Genomic DNA, 15,865 nt, shown 5'->3' on the forward strand with positions numbered 1-15,865 from the left:
GTTCCAGCCAAAATCTGTTCTACAAAATTACTGAGGTTTATTTATTTATTTACATCATTTATAGTCCACCCTTCTCACTGAGACTCAAGGTAGATTACACAGTGTGAGTCAATACAATCAATATTGTGACATTTCAATATAGAAGTAATGGGTATACATACGCAATTTGCAAGATTTAAAGAGAATGAAAGAATGAAAAGAAAGGTTTAAAGATATAGCAATGTTGAACCAGAGCATAAACAATTTCTGCTGCAGACCTATCCTCTTTTGCACGTGGGACTAAAGAAGGGCCAGTGTTGCAGGGTCATCAAAAACTGGGGGAAGAGAGCGACAGATGAGGAGCTGGAGGGAAAAGGGGGACAGGGTAGGCAGCTGGAACAAGAGGGGGGATTACAGCAAAGTCCCATGTCCTTACATTTCCTCTTCTGAACCCAATGGGTTGAGTGTGGAGTCAGTAAGACGTATTTTTTTAAAAAATACACTTTTCTCTTGATAAGAAGCAAAAGATGGTTTTTTTAAAAAAATAAAAAAGATAAAAACCACACATTCTAATGTAAAACACAAGGTGTAATGTAGATTGTCATCAATAAAGTCTCCATATCATGTTTTCTTGCATCAGTCAAGGGCTTTGGGGACAACTGAGAAATAAGGAACTCCTCAGGTTATGATCTATTTGTGTACCTACAAACATAAGAACAACATAAGAAAAGCCCTGCTGTATCTGAACAGTGTTCCATCTATTCCAGCACACAGTGGCCTATGTTAACTCTGGAAGGCCAACAACAGGGCCTAGAGGCTGAGGCCTTCCCCAGACGTTGCTTCTTGGCACTGGTATTCAGAGGTTTACTGCCTCTGAATGTGGAGGTTCTCTGTTAGAGACTGCTGATATTTCTAGAACCGAGAATTTTAAAAGACTGGATAGTCATTGTATTGTCGATGGCTTTCACGGCCGGAGAATGATGGTTGTTGTGGGTTTTCCGGGCTGTATTGCTGTGGTCTTGGCATTGTAGTTCCTGACGTTTCGCCAGCAGCTGTGGCTGGCATCTTCAGAGGTGTAGCACCAAAAGACAGAGATCTCTCAGTGTCACAGTCATTGCCCATTTTTTTTAATGTGGAAGAATTTACTAAGGAGGTGAGGGTGAGAACTGAAGCAAACCTATTCACCAGTTTTAAAGTCAGTCAAATGTGATGCCTGAACTTCAAAAATTTTGAGTTTGAAATTCTGGGTTTTTAATATATATATATATATATATATATATATATATATATATATATATATATATATATATATATATATATATATATATATATATATATATATATATGTGTGTGTGTGTGTGTGTGTGTGTGTGTGTGTGTGTGTGTGTGTGTGTGTATGTGTATGTGTATGTGTATGTGTATGTGTATGTGTATGTGTATGTGTATGTGTATGTGTATGTGTATGTGTATATATGTGTGTGTGTGTATATATATATGTATGTATGTATGTATGTATGTATGTATGTATGTATGTATGTATGTATGTATATGTGTGTGTGTGTGTGTGTGTGTATGTATCTGCTTTAATACTTTTTATCCTGCCTGTCAAGATACCTTGCAACTATTTCAAAATCTAAAATAACATAAAATAAAAAGATTAGTAACTGAGATAAATTTGCCTAACAAGTTAAAATAGCAATGCAGAGCTTTTTGTTCGCTGTCCAAATACACTAAAAAATAAATATGTTTTATTCTGTCCTAAAAACACACACCAAAGAAGCTGTCGTTCTTGATTTTAAAACTCTGTTAAAAGTATCAACTTACTAAATTCAGTAGGTGTATGCCTTTTCCCCTCTAATCCTTAGGAACCAATAGGATCCATAAACAGAATCTTTGACTTTGGAAAGCTTATACCTTGGAAATGTACTTGGTCCTTAAGGTGCTATTGGACCCCGATTCTGCTCTTTGACTACAGACCAACACAGCTACCAACCTGAAACAATAGGCGGATGTTAATGATTTTTTAATGGACTGGGGGGTATAAATTTCAGTTATTGAGCAAGAAAACTTGTTTCTTAGACTTTTTCTTGACATTTCATGCATGTTGCAACCTTCAGTTTTGGTACTTTTTATTTTTAAAAAGTCCCTACATTTCTCTCAGTGGTGATCATGAAAACCCTTGGTCACAAAACCCCCTCAAACCTGGACATGAAAATTCTATATATTGGGTTGTCCTTTAGTATTATGAACCCTGACACAGAAAGAAGGGGGAAGGAGATGTATGAATTTCCCTCTTCTTCTCCTCCTCTTCTTTCTATCTATCTATCTATCTGTCTTTTTTTTTTTTGCAGGATCACAGTTCCTATCCGTCACCCTTCCCATCCTTAATGTGAGAAACCAGAACGTGTTTCTCCTATTATCACCTTCTAGGTGATGATGAGCCTGTAGGGACATGAGGAAGGGGGAGGAAGAGAGAAGGGTGGGAGGCACAGCTGAACTCCGCTGCATGAGCGCACCCTCCTTGTCAGAATGCATCCTGTGGTTCATGCTCAACAGCCACACAATATATCCTTGGAGCGCCAATGGGCCGGAGGGGGAGCAGAAGGAAGGGCCTGGTTCAACTGTCAGAATAAAGCACTAAATTGGTGCACTTGGTATGCAAGATGAGGAAGGAGGCAGTGCGGGCTAATGATCTGGGGAGGGGAAAAGAAGAGAGCTACCTGGTGCTAGAGATAGTGGAGGATAAAACAAGCAAACAATGGGAGGGTGAATGATAATGATTGGGAAATATACTTTAATGACTACAGTATTAAAATTTCGGGGCACAATCGGCTGAGAAGTTCTTCTCTCCAAGGTCCACGTCAGCCACAAGGAAATGTCTTCTTTACTAGGGATACAGCCTGAACCCACACATTATCTGATATTGCCCTACACTATAGCAATCATTTGCAAACCAATTGACTTTTTCACCCAGGTTAATCAAGTTGTAAACGACATATCCAATATATGCGGATCGCATCACAGATCTTAACCCATCTTGTTTGGGTGTGGGGTAAACAATTACCCCTCTGCTGCCAGAGCAGCTGAAAACAGTTACTAGGTCCAGAAGCAATCATGAGAGTGGGCTGCCAGGTTACCCGTTTTGGCCTATTCACTGCAGCCAGGTTACCGCTCCCAAACTCAGCACGAACACTTCCAAAAATGTCTAAAGTCCATTGTGGTGTTAATCAACTCTCTGGTTTCTACGTCTCTTTCCACTCGCCTTCATCAAGGGGAACATAAAAAAAACATAAAAGGAGTCCTGCTGGATCAGACCAATGCCCCCTCCGGTCCAGCATCTTGCTTTACACAGTGGCCAACTAGTTGTTCTGGAGAGCCAACAAACGGGACACAGAGGCCAAAGTCTTCCCCTGATGCGGCATCCTAGCACTGGAGTTCAGAGGTTACAGCTGCTGAATACAGAGGTTCCCTTCAGTTCACATGGCTAGTAGTCATCGATGTACCTATTAACCATGTTTTCATATAGTTCTGTTTTGACAGTAGCTCACTCTCGGAGCCAGAATACTCTGCCTCAGAATAACTGGTCTGTTCTTCTAGATGTTCCTTCTCTGCACAATGGGACCACTTGTGGTTCAGAGGTAACAGTTTGGGCAGCAGATTCTGAGTGGGGGAACGGGTGCCCTGGGCTGGCATCAGAGGTTAGCATGGTGGAACACTTCCCTAAGCCCACAGGCCAGCAGAGGGTCAACCACTGACCGAAGATAACTGGGTCAATCTCGTGCTTGGCAGCAAGAGAACCCCAAGCACTGCTGCCTCCTCCAAACCAGGGCTCATTTCAAGGGGGAATGCGCCGGAACACAGTTCCGGCAGTTCCCCAAAGAGGTGGCCCCGCCCACCTGACTCTTGGCCATTTTGGGTCCATTTCAGCCTGGATTGGGGCCGAAACAGCCTGGATCAGGCCTCTGACAGGTGGTGGATTACTCTCCCGCTCAGCAGTGGGCCCGATCCTGACCATTGTGGGGCCCTTTTCAGCCATTTTCAGCCCCTTTTTGCCATTTTGGGCCCAATTTCGGCTCTGAATGGCCAGGAATGGGTCCAAAACAGCCAGGATAGGTGATGCCAGGGGGTGTGGCATATGCAAATCAGTTATGCCAACAATACACTTCTGGTGATGGCAAGGGGCATGGCATATGCTAATGGTTATGCTAATAAGTTATGCTAATGAGTTCCTCCAGCTCTTTTTCTACGAAATGACCCCTGCTCCAAACATTCCTCTTATTGAAAGAGTTTCTGCGGGGGGTTGCTCATTTCCACTAGGAGGAAGGTACAGAGCCTTGACTCCTTTGCTCCCTTTGGGGTTGCTGAGGGAAGGTTGCCAAAATAGCACCAGTGGAAATGGGGAACACAAGGGACCTATGGAATTCTGTGCCCAAAGGACTGTGAAAACCAACTGTAAGCTCCATGGGTGACATTTTGATCTTTCTCTTCTGGTACAAAAGCCAGTACAGTTAGAGCACTGGACTAGGATTCAGGGAAACTCCAGTTTAAATCCCCTCAGCCATGAAGGTTTTTGGGTGACCTTGGGCCAGTCATACTCTCTCTCTCTCTCTCTCTCTCTCTCTCGCTCGCTCGCTCGCTCGCTCGCTCTCTCTCTCAGCCTAACCTACCTCACAGATTTGTTCTAAGGATAAAATGGAGGAGAAGAATACTAGTAAGTGGCTATGAGATGCTTGGAGGAAGGATAAAAGGATAAAAATATGATAGGTACAAAACACGAAAGGCTTTTAGTGCATCCTGCATTGAGTCTTGGGACATTTGTGATCTGGCAGATATATTCAATTGGCCTATGGAGGTGGTGGTCTTTGTGACTATTTATTTGTATATGGTTATATTTTGCTGTTTTTATACCTGTTTTTATATTTTAATGATGGTTATGCGCTTCCTTGATTGTTGTAAATGGAGAGTGCAGCATACATGTGGCCTTATATATCAAACATTCCCTATAGCTGAATTGAATTTCTGGGTTTGTGTGCAAACGGTTGCTTCTCTAGCCCCTTATCAGCTTTGCCTACTTCTGCAAGCTACAACCATCCTGCCCATCATCATTTGAATTCAAATTTCTGAGCATCTATGGAAAATAGAAAGGAAATCAGGGTTCTCGAGGAATAAATCTTCAATTACAAACACAAAGCTGTTTTCACTGACAGAGCCCAGAATGACCTCTTTCTGGTTTGTGTGTGCTTCTCTACCCTCCTCTAGTCAGGAGAGATAGTTAATGGCCTTTTCATTTTGTGAGCCATTGCTGACAGACAGGTGAAGGACGTTGGAGGCACTGCTGCCAAGGCAAACCAACTTCTCTCCTCCATTGCCAGGGGATTTATAGCAGCCTTTTCATTCCCCTGCCCTCAGCAACTGGCACCAGAGAGAGAACAGTTCCCTTCCAGGACATCCAGTTTCTTCAGCCCCAGTGGCCAACATTTTGCTCTGTACCCTGGCAAAACAACACGTGCCAAAGGTCAAAGGCCAGTGACCTAAAATTTACTGTGGAGACAAGCCTGGATGTGGCATGTGTGCTTTTCAGATCTCGGACTGCAGAAGAGAAAAGAATGACAAGTCACAGCTTTGGGGGAAATGGCACTTTTTATGGGAGGGGTAGAATTCCTTCCCATACATGTTTATGTGTGTGTGAATCCCCAAGACACAGAGCACGTCAAGGGGCTGCAGGGCAAGTGATCTCGCTGTTGGAAGGTGACAGAAGTGAACTTCCCATGACATTACTATATATGACTCTTCGCCCATGGATTCCCCCCCCTTCTATTTTTTCTCATTCTCCTTCGGTATGGACAATGCCTCAGCAAATTCAGCCAAGGGGGTAGATCTCAGCTGTCAGAATTGATCTATGTCGGGGGTAACATTTTCCCAAGCAGTAAGTGGGGTTAAATTTGGGGTCATTGGTATCAAACATCAAAGGGTGTTTGTTTATCAATCCAGTTTCTTTCTCTCCGCCCCCCCAATCCCTACCCGCAAGCGCTCTTGCTCTATGTGTCAGCTGTTACCAGCTTCCTTCCCAAATCTGATCTCCAGCGCCTGTGCTGATGGACTTCAACTGGAGTGGCCGGAGTATCTATCTCTTTTGCTGGTTGAAGGCCTTTGGCGCTGGAGAGAGGGAGAAACTATGAAAGCGCACAAAGGCAAAGCAAAATGGGAATTGTGAACAGCGGGTGGCATAGAAATTTGCCATGCCAGTCTCCATTCGCTGGACTGCCTATTGCTTATGCCCCATGGCACCTAGTTATACCAGATGCTGGCTTTGTTTTCCTTCACTCCAGCTTAGGCATTGTTTGTTTTGTATTTTTTAAAAAGTTTAAGAGAGAAGAGGTGTCAGTTTCTAAGATCCAGCCAGGCTGTTCCCCTGCCTCTCCTAGGGACTTAAATGTATGTCCTTGATCAAGTCAAGTTTCTCTTGACCTTAGTTCTTTTTACTATAAAATAGGAATGTGAATCTATCTCACAAGGTTGCTGAAAGGCTGAAATAAAAGACCGTGCAGATTGAAGAGTAGTATGTAAATTATACATAGCTGTCGTTCTAGTGTTGCATGGCTTTACATTCCCCATCTCCCCCAAGCAATAAAGAGTTCCAACACAACATTTTTGCAGGGCTGTTTTGAGAAGAGAAAGAGAGAGCAGTCAAGCATTTTATAATTAAGCTGTTCCTCCCTGCCCCCCTACAGGTACACACATGAACACAAACATGCAGCTGCCTTATAGCCAATCAGACCCTTTGCCCATCAAGGCCAGTATTGTCTTCTCAGACTGGAAATGACTCTCCTGGGTCTCAGGCGGAGGGAGGTCTTTTCATATCACCTCCTGTCTGATCCTTTCAACTGGAGATGCCGTGGATTGAACCTGAGACCTTCTGAATGCCAAGCAAGTGTTCTGCTATTGAGCCATGGTCCCTCCCCATGCTAAGCAGGCCATGGTAGTCTTCAAGATAGTGCAGATGTGAGAGTGCTGGATCTGAGAGACTCAGGTTTGAATCCACCACTGTACAACAGGAGCTCATGGGGTGACCTTGGACCAGTCCAGGGCTCATTTTTGGGGGGAACGCACTGGAATGGTGTTCTGGAAGATCCAAAAAGAGACCACGTGGGTGGTTGCCCCGTCCACGTGACTCCTCTTCCTCTTCCTCCACGCTGCCTCCCCACTGTCCATGTCTTTAGGAGCAGGCGGCAGCAGCGGCAGCAGCAGCAGGTAGGAAGCCGGGGCGGTGGCGGCTGTGCAGGTGGGGCCTCCAGAGCAGGCCCCGTGGCCAGCCGCCACCATGGCGGCCTGCGCAGCCCATCCTCCCAGCCTGTGGGGTGGTTGAGGTGGCTTGCGGGCTGCAGCAGCCTCCAGAGCAGGCCCCGTAGCCAGCCGCCACTGTTGGCTTGCACAGGCATTCCTCCCGGCTTGCAAGCGGTGAGTAGTACATCTCCCCCGCTTCTATGTATATCTGTATCTGTATCTGTGTTTGCTGGCTTTGTTGTCTGTGGTGAGCTGCTCTAATCTGTCTAGAAAAGCATAGACTGTACCTCCCTAGATGTCACTTGCAACATTATTTTTTTTTAAAAAAGGTGATGCCAAGGGGTGTGGCATATGCTAATGAGGTATGCTAATGAGTTCCTGCAGCTCTTTTTCTACGAAATGACCCCTGGACCAGTCACTTACTGTCAGTCTAACCTACTTCTCAAGGTGGTTGTTGTGAGGATAAAGTGGAAATAAGTACAAATAAACCAAGCAACAGCAGCAATGCTAAATCCCAACAGTTATAAAATTTGTAAGGGTCCTCCTTTTCTGGACAAATTCACATTGTGAGCTCTTGTTCTCATTCTCTTGGCTCGCATCTCTAACATAAATCAGTTTCCCCACACTTTGAAGGTAGGTGTGACTTCTCTGTTAATGTTATATAAGTACTAGCCTTAAGGGTTGCATAAGTTAGCTGCAACTTGACTGCATGCATTCATGCACACACTCTCACACATTAGTGACCATTAAGAATTATTAGTGGCCCTTTGTGACTACCTGTTGAGGCTGTAGCCTGGTAGCAGCATATATGCTTTCTAAGAAAAATGTCCCACATCTATAGTGCAATCCCAAACAGTGTTATTCCATTCTAAGCCCATTGATTTCAACGGGCTTAGACTGGAGTAACTCTGCTTAGGATTGCAGTACTAATCACCTAGAAACCTTGATCTTTGACTTGGGAGACCTTAGGAGTCCAATATTAAATGTGCTTCCCCAGCAAGATCAAAAGCACATTGGGACTATTTCCAGTGTCAAAATTGGCAGGGGTAGGGAAAGGGTTAGTTTTCCTCCTTAATAAGGCAATCCTGGCAGCTGCATTTGCAAAAGAAAATAATGGAAGAAGACTTTACCTCAGGTGCAGCTGTACCATGCACTTTACACCTGTGTAAAGTGTTCTTCAGCAGCTTAGAATTTGGGACTGAGACCTGATATGCCCTGGTTGCAACTTGTTTGCCTTTTGATGGGAAAAGAGCAGCATCTTTTACCAACTACTTGAAAACTGAGCTCTCACAGACAAATATTGTGTGCCCAAATACATTTCCTGTTGTCCCCTCTCCTGATCTGAAATACACACAGAATCCAAAACCCCTGGCTATGGACCTGAGGAGCTAGGCAAAAATGAACATGTCAACTGAGGTGTCAAAACCTGAACAGTGTGAAATATGTTTCAAGGCTGGGCAGTTGCTGTCTGTTTTGCTCAGTCTCCCTTGACAGTAAATGCCGAGACAAGGCAACACGTGGGACTCGTTGGGAGGATATCCGTCTGCAGCCATGGTGTTAGCCATCAGGGAATGAGCTGAGTGGTTCAGGGATAATGTGAATTTCTACAAGAGGGTGGTGAAGCATCACTCATTCTGAGATGGATACATTATGCTCAGGGCTAACCAGATTGTACATTTGCCCCATGAGTAACACAGGGTGTCTGCTGTAGCTAAAAAGAAAAGTCATATTCATGTTTCAAGGAAGATGTTGGATGGGTCTTACAATGTTCTGGTCATTGTTTGTGCACTCTGAAGCCCACCCCATATACAAGGGAGTAGCTCCAATGGTCAGGCAATCTTATGACTTCTCGTGGATTTTTGGTTGAAAGAAGCAAGAACAAATAGATGGTACATTGCTGGTCAATTGAGTATTCACTTGCTTGGGGCTCTCTGCCATTCCTACAAGAAGCACGGCATTGGGGTTCCACACAGGCCTCTAAAAGGAGAGGCAAATGCTTCTTTGGGGTCCGGGACTGACAGTGGTGATGATCAGGGCTTTTTTTCAGCAGGAACGCAGGGGAACGGAGTTCCGGAACCTCTTGAAAATGGTCACATGGCTGGTGGCCCCGCCCCCTGATCTCCAGACAGAGGGGAGTTTAGATTGCCCTTTGTGCTGCTTGGCGGCGCGGAGGGCAATCTAAGCTCCCCTCTGTCTGGAGATCAGGGAGCGGGGCCACCAGCCATGTGACCATTTTCTCCGAGGGCGACCCACTGAGTTCCACCACCTCTTTTCCCAGAAAAAAAGCCCTGGTGATGATATTGTGTTAGCGAGCGCTCTAGGATGTTATGAGAAATTCCTGTATTGAAGGATTGATTCCATAATTATACTGGCAAGGGATTCATAATATATGGCAGCTTTAAACTCACTAATGCAAAAGGGGGGACAGTAGGGACCCCCCCCCCAACATGGTGCCTATGGGTGCCATGGTGCCCACTGATGTGTTTTTTGGCACCCATTTTCTTCTTCTCCAAAGCAAGGAGCCAACCCGGGCTTTTCTGCACCCTACTGGAGCAGATGATGCTTCAGAAGAGCTGAGGAGATCCCTGTATCTGCAGGGAACACCCATTCAGAAACAGCTGCCTTCTTTGTAGTAAGACGTCTGGTTTGGATCCTCTGAACATTTTGTGACTGGCTCCATTATCCATAGCTGCCATTTTATGGTGGTGCCCATCTGCTCCATCCTCACAGAATCAGCAAGACCGGGGACCCCTGAACTACCTTTACTGCATTTCCCCCCAGCAGTGTGCATTATGGCAGAATGCTTCAATTCCACGCTACTGACTTCAAGACACTTTTCAGCCATTTAACAACACTGCAATTCAGCAATATGCACATCACTTTCAGAAAGGGCAAGCTGCTGCTGTTATTTCAAGAACTCCAGAGTGAGCATGGCCCACAGATAAGCTGAAATAAGGTAAATCGTTTATGGACATAAATCTGACATTAAAAATAACAACACTCAAAAAGCAGAGGGAGAACATTTTAATCTTCCAGGACCTAAAAGTGGCTGTCCTCAAACAACGAAGCTTCAAGGGCAGATTGCATCGTGAGATTACTGAACTCAGGTTCATACAAGTTCAGAACAATGGAACCCCTATGGCTGAATAGAGAGACATAGGATTCTTATCACATTACAGATGCTAATTTCTGCTCTAATCAAGCTGCATTGTACTTTTACATCCTGACTCCCTTCTTTGTTTCACCCCTCCCACCTCCTGACTGGGATATAAAGGCTTGGGGATCTCCACTCCTCCCTGTATCTGAAGAAACCTTGACTCCCAAAAGCTTATACTCTGAAAAATCTTGTTGATTTTTAAGGTGCCACTGGACTCAAATCCTGCTGTTTAAATGCAGACCGACATGGCTGCCTACCTGAAAGTAAGGTAAATCTTTTGTTACTGATTACAGCTAGCTAAAATTTTGCCCCACAGGCAGACCTAATAAACGATAGCTTTACTATTACTGTCCCCATGTGGTAGTAGCCACAGTATTTTTCTCTCCAGTATATTCTTCTGTCTCCTGTCTGCCATTACGTGCTTAGTTTTTCCTAGGTCCTCACGGTCAGAGATGTTTTGAGAGTTAGTGCTGGTAACTCAGTTCTCAGGTGTCCATGGGCTAGGGTTGCCAATTTCCAGGTGTGGCCTAGTGTTCTCCCAGAATTACACCTGATCTCCAGTCTACAGAGATCAGTTTCTCTGGAAGAAACCACAGCTTTGTAGGGTTGAGTCTGTGGCATCACATCCCCAAGACCACAGGAAGCATGCTTCCCCAGTATGTGTAGATGGATATCTCTAAACATGTCTGAAGGAGAATAATGAGTCTACAAGAACCATTTGTTTTTACTCTCCGGGTGCATGTGATCTCTCTTCCCTTTTTATGGAGAGATGTCATTTTCTTCTAAAGTTTTTGCCTTTGAAGAAGAGCTTCTAGCTCTTGAAATGCAGTGGACTCTTTAGTACCTTTGTGCTTTCATTGGACTTACCCTTTTTTTGACCTGGGAGAAGCAAATACTGTCAGAGCTCTCTATGGGGGAACTTGTGGTTTCCAAGCAGGATGAGGTTTTCGAATTGAGGATTGAGGATTGGCTTATCAAGGCAGAGCAGCAATATTTAAGAGATGCAACCTCAAAAAAACATGTCACAGTGTAACCCTTAAAGGAGAAGCCCTGAAACCTACACAAATGTATCGGGAATAGTCTAGCAGCTGGATTCTTGCTATTTTTAACCACCAAATTGTGTTTTGATGCAGCAGCTGTCCTCGGTTTTATGAGCCAGGCATGACAGACCTGATTTGACCCTAATTATACCCATCATTTCAGAATCTTTGTGCCATTGTGAAGGATATGGAAGCTCCCAAGGAAAAGAGAGGGATTCTTAAATTAAATTCCAGCCAGGGAACATCTATAAGCCTATGATAAGGGCCTTCTTCTGACCTGGCCCTGATTGTGACTCTTTAATGCGAGATCATCAACCCAGGAGGTCTCATGGACTGAAATTGTAAGAATACTTTCCTGAGAGTAAGCCCCATGGAATAAAATGGTCCTTACTTTTGAGGAGATATGATTAGGAGTTCTCTCACACCTCCTGAATCCACCAGGTACAGTGTTTTAAGAGCCCTCTCTAGAAGGATGAGTTACCAGCTTCTAAACTTGGGAGTGGCAGTTCAGTCCTTCCAAGTGAGGAGTTTGAATTTGCTCAGCCATCCAAAGTTCTTCACCCTGGCGGGGTGGGCTACTGGATCAAAGAACAGGTATAATCTGGGAGTATTCAATAGCACTGTCATGAAGGGCTCCAAAACAGAACACTGCCTCTGTAAATATCCAGCAGTTCTTGGAGGGAAGGGCCTTTGGAAGTTCTCAGGTCTTCCTCAGGGATACAAGGGCTTAGCTGAACTTTGGGTATCTTCTTTGGGAACACTTCAAAGTCTGGCAGTGTCGCCTATATGCTGAATGTTGGTTGACAGCCATAGCCCACAGGATTGCCAGCTCCAAGTTCAGAAGTTCCTAGAGATTTGAGGGGTGGAGCCTGTAGAGTGCAGGGTTTGGAGAGGGACTTCAGCAGGATATAATACCATACAGCCTGTTTGCCAAAGCAGCCATTTTCTTCAAGGGAACTGTTCGCTGTAGTTTGGAGATCAGTTGTAATTCCAGATTCCTAATAGCCTGGCATAGACAACTTTCAACTGGGCTGCTAAGGGCCAACATATATGGGACAGGTTTCTCAGACCCAACTTACTTTCTTCAAAGCCACACAACGGCTATGGAATATGTCATTTTTAAAGCTTACAAGGACCTGATTTGGCACAGGACTCGGGCCTGGGGGGGAACAGGTGCTCCTGCAGTCCCCCACACACCATTTTCCTAGGCTGAAAATGTTGTCAATGGAGGGTTATTTGCAGGACTTTGAAGCTGCAAAACTCGGGAACAGCATCTTATGTATTTGGACCCTGAACTTAATAAGGCTGCAGTAAGGGAGGGGAATGCTTTAGCAGCCATCTCTTTGGGGATTTTAACTAGAGATGGGCACAAACCAAAATATGAACCAAAGTTTGTGACAAACTGGACCAGTTTGTGGTTCACGAACCAGCGGTTCATCAGAGCCCATATCTGACGAACCGCCACGAACATTAGGCTGGTTCGTTTTTTGGTTCATCACTGCAGAAAGCCTAGCAGTGATCAATTAGTTTCCTAGGCAACAGGGGATGGACTTCCTGCACACCTTCTGCTAACCCGGAAGTGGCCTTTTGCTGGCCCATACGTGACCGTCTGCTGACCCGGATGTGACATTTTCACGAACTGGTTTGTGAATCAGGGAAGGTTTGTGAAAGTTCGTGATTCATGAAATGCGACGAACCATGAACCGCACTGTTCATTTTTTTTCTGGTTCATACCCATCTCTAATTTTAACCCCTTCTTTAAAGGTAGTTGGAGGAGACCTACACCTAAGGGTGCCAATTAAATATGAAGCTGGAGCCTGGGGACAGGCCACAGAGTCCTCCCTCCAAAGCACCTATTTCCTCCAAGGGAATTGATCTCTGTATTCTGAACATCAGCTGTCATTCTGGAAGATGTTCAATCCCTACTTGGAGGCTGGCAACCCTATGCTACAGTTGAACGCCCAACTTGCTGCTACTGTGATAGTTCATGATAGAACGTAGGGAGAAAAAACATGGATTTAGTGTTGCTTAAAAGACTTCAGTTTTATTTTGGAATAAGTGTTCCTGGGCTAGAGTTCAGTTTGTCAGTTGTATTCAGCGGGCCCTAGTCTACATAAGCATTGTCATTCGTTTTTAGGGTATCGTGAGGCTTCTGGGTATTTTTGTTGCAACATAGCTACCTTTCTGGAACTTAGTGGTGTTTTTTAGAAAGCAGTAAGCAATTGGCAGCATGATCTTATGCAGAGTTACTGTTACTGATTTCAATGGTCTTATAATGCAGTTAATCTGCATTAGGTTGTCTTGTTAACAACCAAAATATAACTGAAGTGTTTATCTAAGTATCCTGTTTCATTGTGCTTATTTGGTAGGTTTGTGAATATTTTTTTTTAAAAAAAATACCAGCCACTTCATGTTTGTTCACAAGAAACAGAATGCAGTTTTAAATAAATAAAATTGTCAATAAGTCCCCCCCCCTCTAAATTTAGTCTATAGCTGGCAAGTTGCAGCAACCAGATGTGTCAATATAAGCTGTTGGTCTCTGTTGGGCTGAACTTCGGGTGACCCTTCTGAGGCGAGAAAGTTTACTGCCTATCAAATGAGTGCAATGTAATCACAAGGGCTATATCTCCACATTTAATAAAGTTTTTTTTTTAAAAAAATCTCAAACCAGATCCATGGATTCTGTAATATATCTAACATGTGGGTCAGGAGTGTTTGGGTGTCCAAGGGAGAAAATCTAAATGGAATCACGCTCGTCAAAAAATTCTGCACTTATTAACTGTGTGCGCCTCATTGAAATGAATGGGTGCTAGTACTTTTACACAGAGGCCAGGTCTGTCTGTCTGTCTTGCCCTTCATAGCCTTTAATGGCATCCAACATTCTTGTCCCTTGATGAGGCGATTTTTAATATGCTCATGTCTGTATAATCTATCTGAGAGCTGATTCAGTCAGTTGAGTTTCATGGTTGGGAGCTGTCACAAGTTAATGCAATCATGGCCCATGGGGGGGTTGGCAGTGGTTAGTCTTGTCTTGTATATCTGTCTGTCTGTCTGATAGATTGATAAACCAGAATCGGGGAGACCCAGTTCTGAATCTCCACTCTGCCACAGGAGCTCACTGGGTGACCTCACAGGAGCTCACTGGGTGACCTCACAGGGTTGTTGTGAGGATAAAATGGGAGACAGTGTTGTAATCTACTTTGGGGATGAAAAGTAAGGCATAAAAATAAATCACATTTTTATCCCTCTCTGCCTTCAAGGGCAACTAACACTTCCCCTATACTATTTTGTCGTAGCAACAACCCAGTGAGGTAGATAGGGTTGAGAGAGCGAGAGAGAGTAAAAACATGAGAGAGAGAGAGAGAGAGAGCACATGCATGCGCGCACTGGTATAAAGTCAGGGTTGTGTATACAATTCTCCTGGCTTCTAGTTTCCTTCATAGTAAACCAGTGAGAGAGAATGACTAGGCTCTATTTCACTCAGTCAGCTTCATGGCTGAGTGGGGATTTGAACCTGGAGCTCTCAAGTTCTAGTGTGACTTAACTCCTACATTGGTTCTGTTGAGCTGAACACATGTTAAGAATCTCTCTAGAGAACCATACTGCCAGTTCCATATACCAAAGGGGTCTCCTGCATCTCACATGGCAAGTGACTCAAATTCTGCACATATCTCATATGAGTAACCAACTAAAGTGAAAACTTTGGTTTAAATTCACCAATTTTGGCATTTTCTGGACTCGTAATATGATAACAAGCCATACAGAAATCAATTTTGAAAGTGGAGGCTGGGGGGAGGGGGGCAGCTTTTTAAAAAAGTTTTTAACGTGACACTGGGGCTTTGCTGCCCAAAGCAAAAAATATCCTGTGATTGATTATATCATCTATTTGGCACAAAGTTTACGCCAAAGGTCATGCCTGTATCATGTGAATTTCAGCCACCTTCCCTCCCACAAATCAAACTGCAGGCTGTGACCATCTCTATTTCATAACCTATTCAGATCGCCCCATTTCATCTCCTGCTATAAAGTCTGCATAGCATTGTGGGATCCTGAGAACACTTAAGGATTTTTTCTAACCATGGAACTGAAGGACAGAAACCGGTGGGGTAGGGGGATTCTATTTAACCCACTGCTGAAATTAAAACCATTTTTAAAATCTCCTTCCTTCTGACCTATTTCTAACATTTGACTGGATTTGGTTCCCCACCCCAAACGTTAGTCATCCTCTCCCTTCCCCCTACTGTCTCCTCCCCGAGTTGCAGTGTCAGCCCAGCGTCACATCAATTAAACCACACTGGCCATCATTTGTCACTTTGGATTTTGAAAAGCCTTTTTCTCGTACAAAACGAACCGCTTATCCATTTCGCCCCCTTCCTCTCTTTCCCCCAGCTGCATGGCACTGAGG

This window comes from Eublepharis macularius, chromosome 12 (assembly GCF_028583425.1).
Source record: "Eublepharis macularius isolate TG4126 chromosome 12, MPM_Emac_v1.0, whole genome shotgun sequence".
In the NCBI taxonomy this organism is placed as follows: domain Eukaryota; kingdom Metazoa; phylum Chordata; class Lepidosauria; order Squamata; family Eublepharidae; genus Eublepharis; species Eublepharis macularius.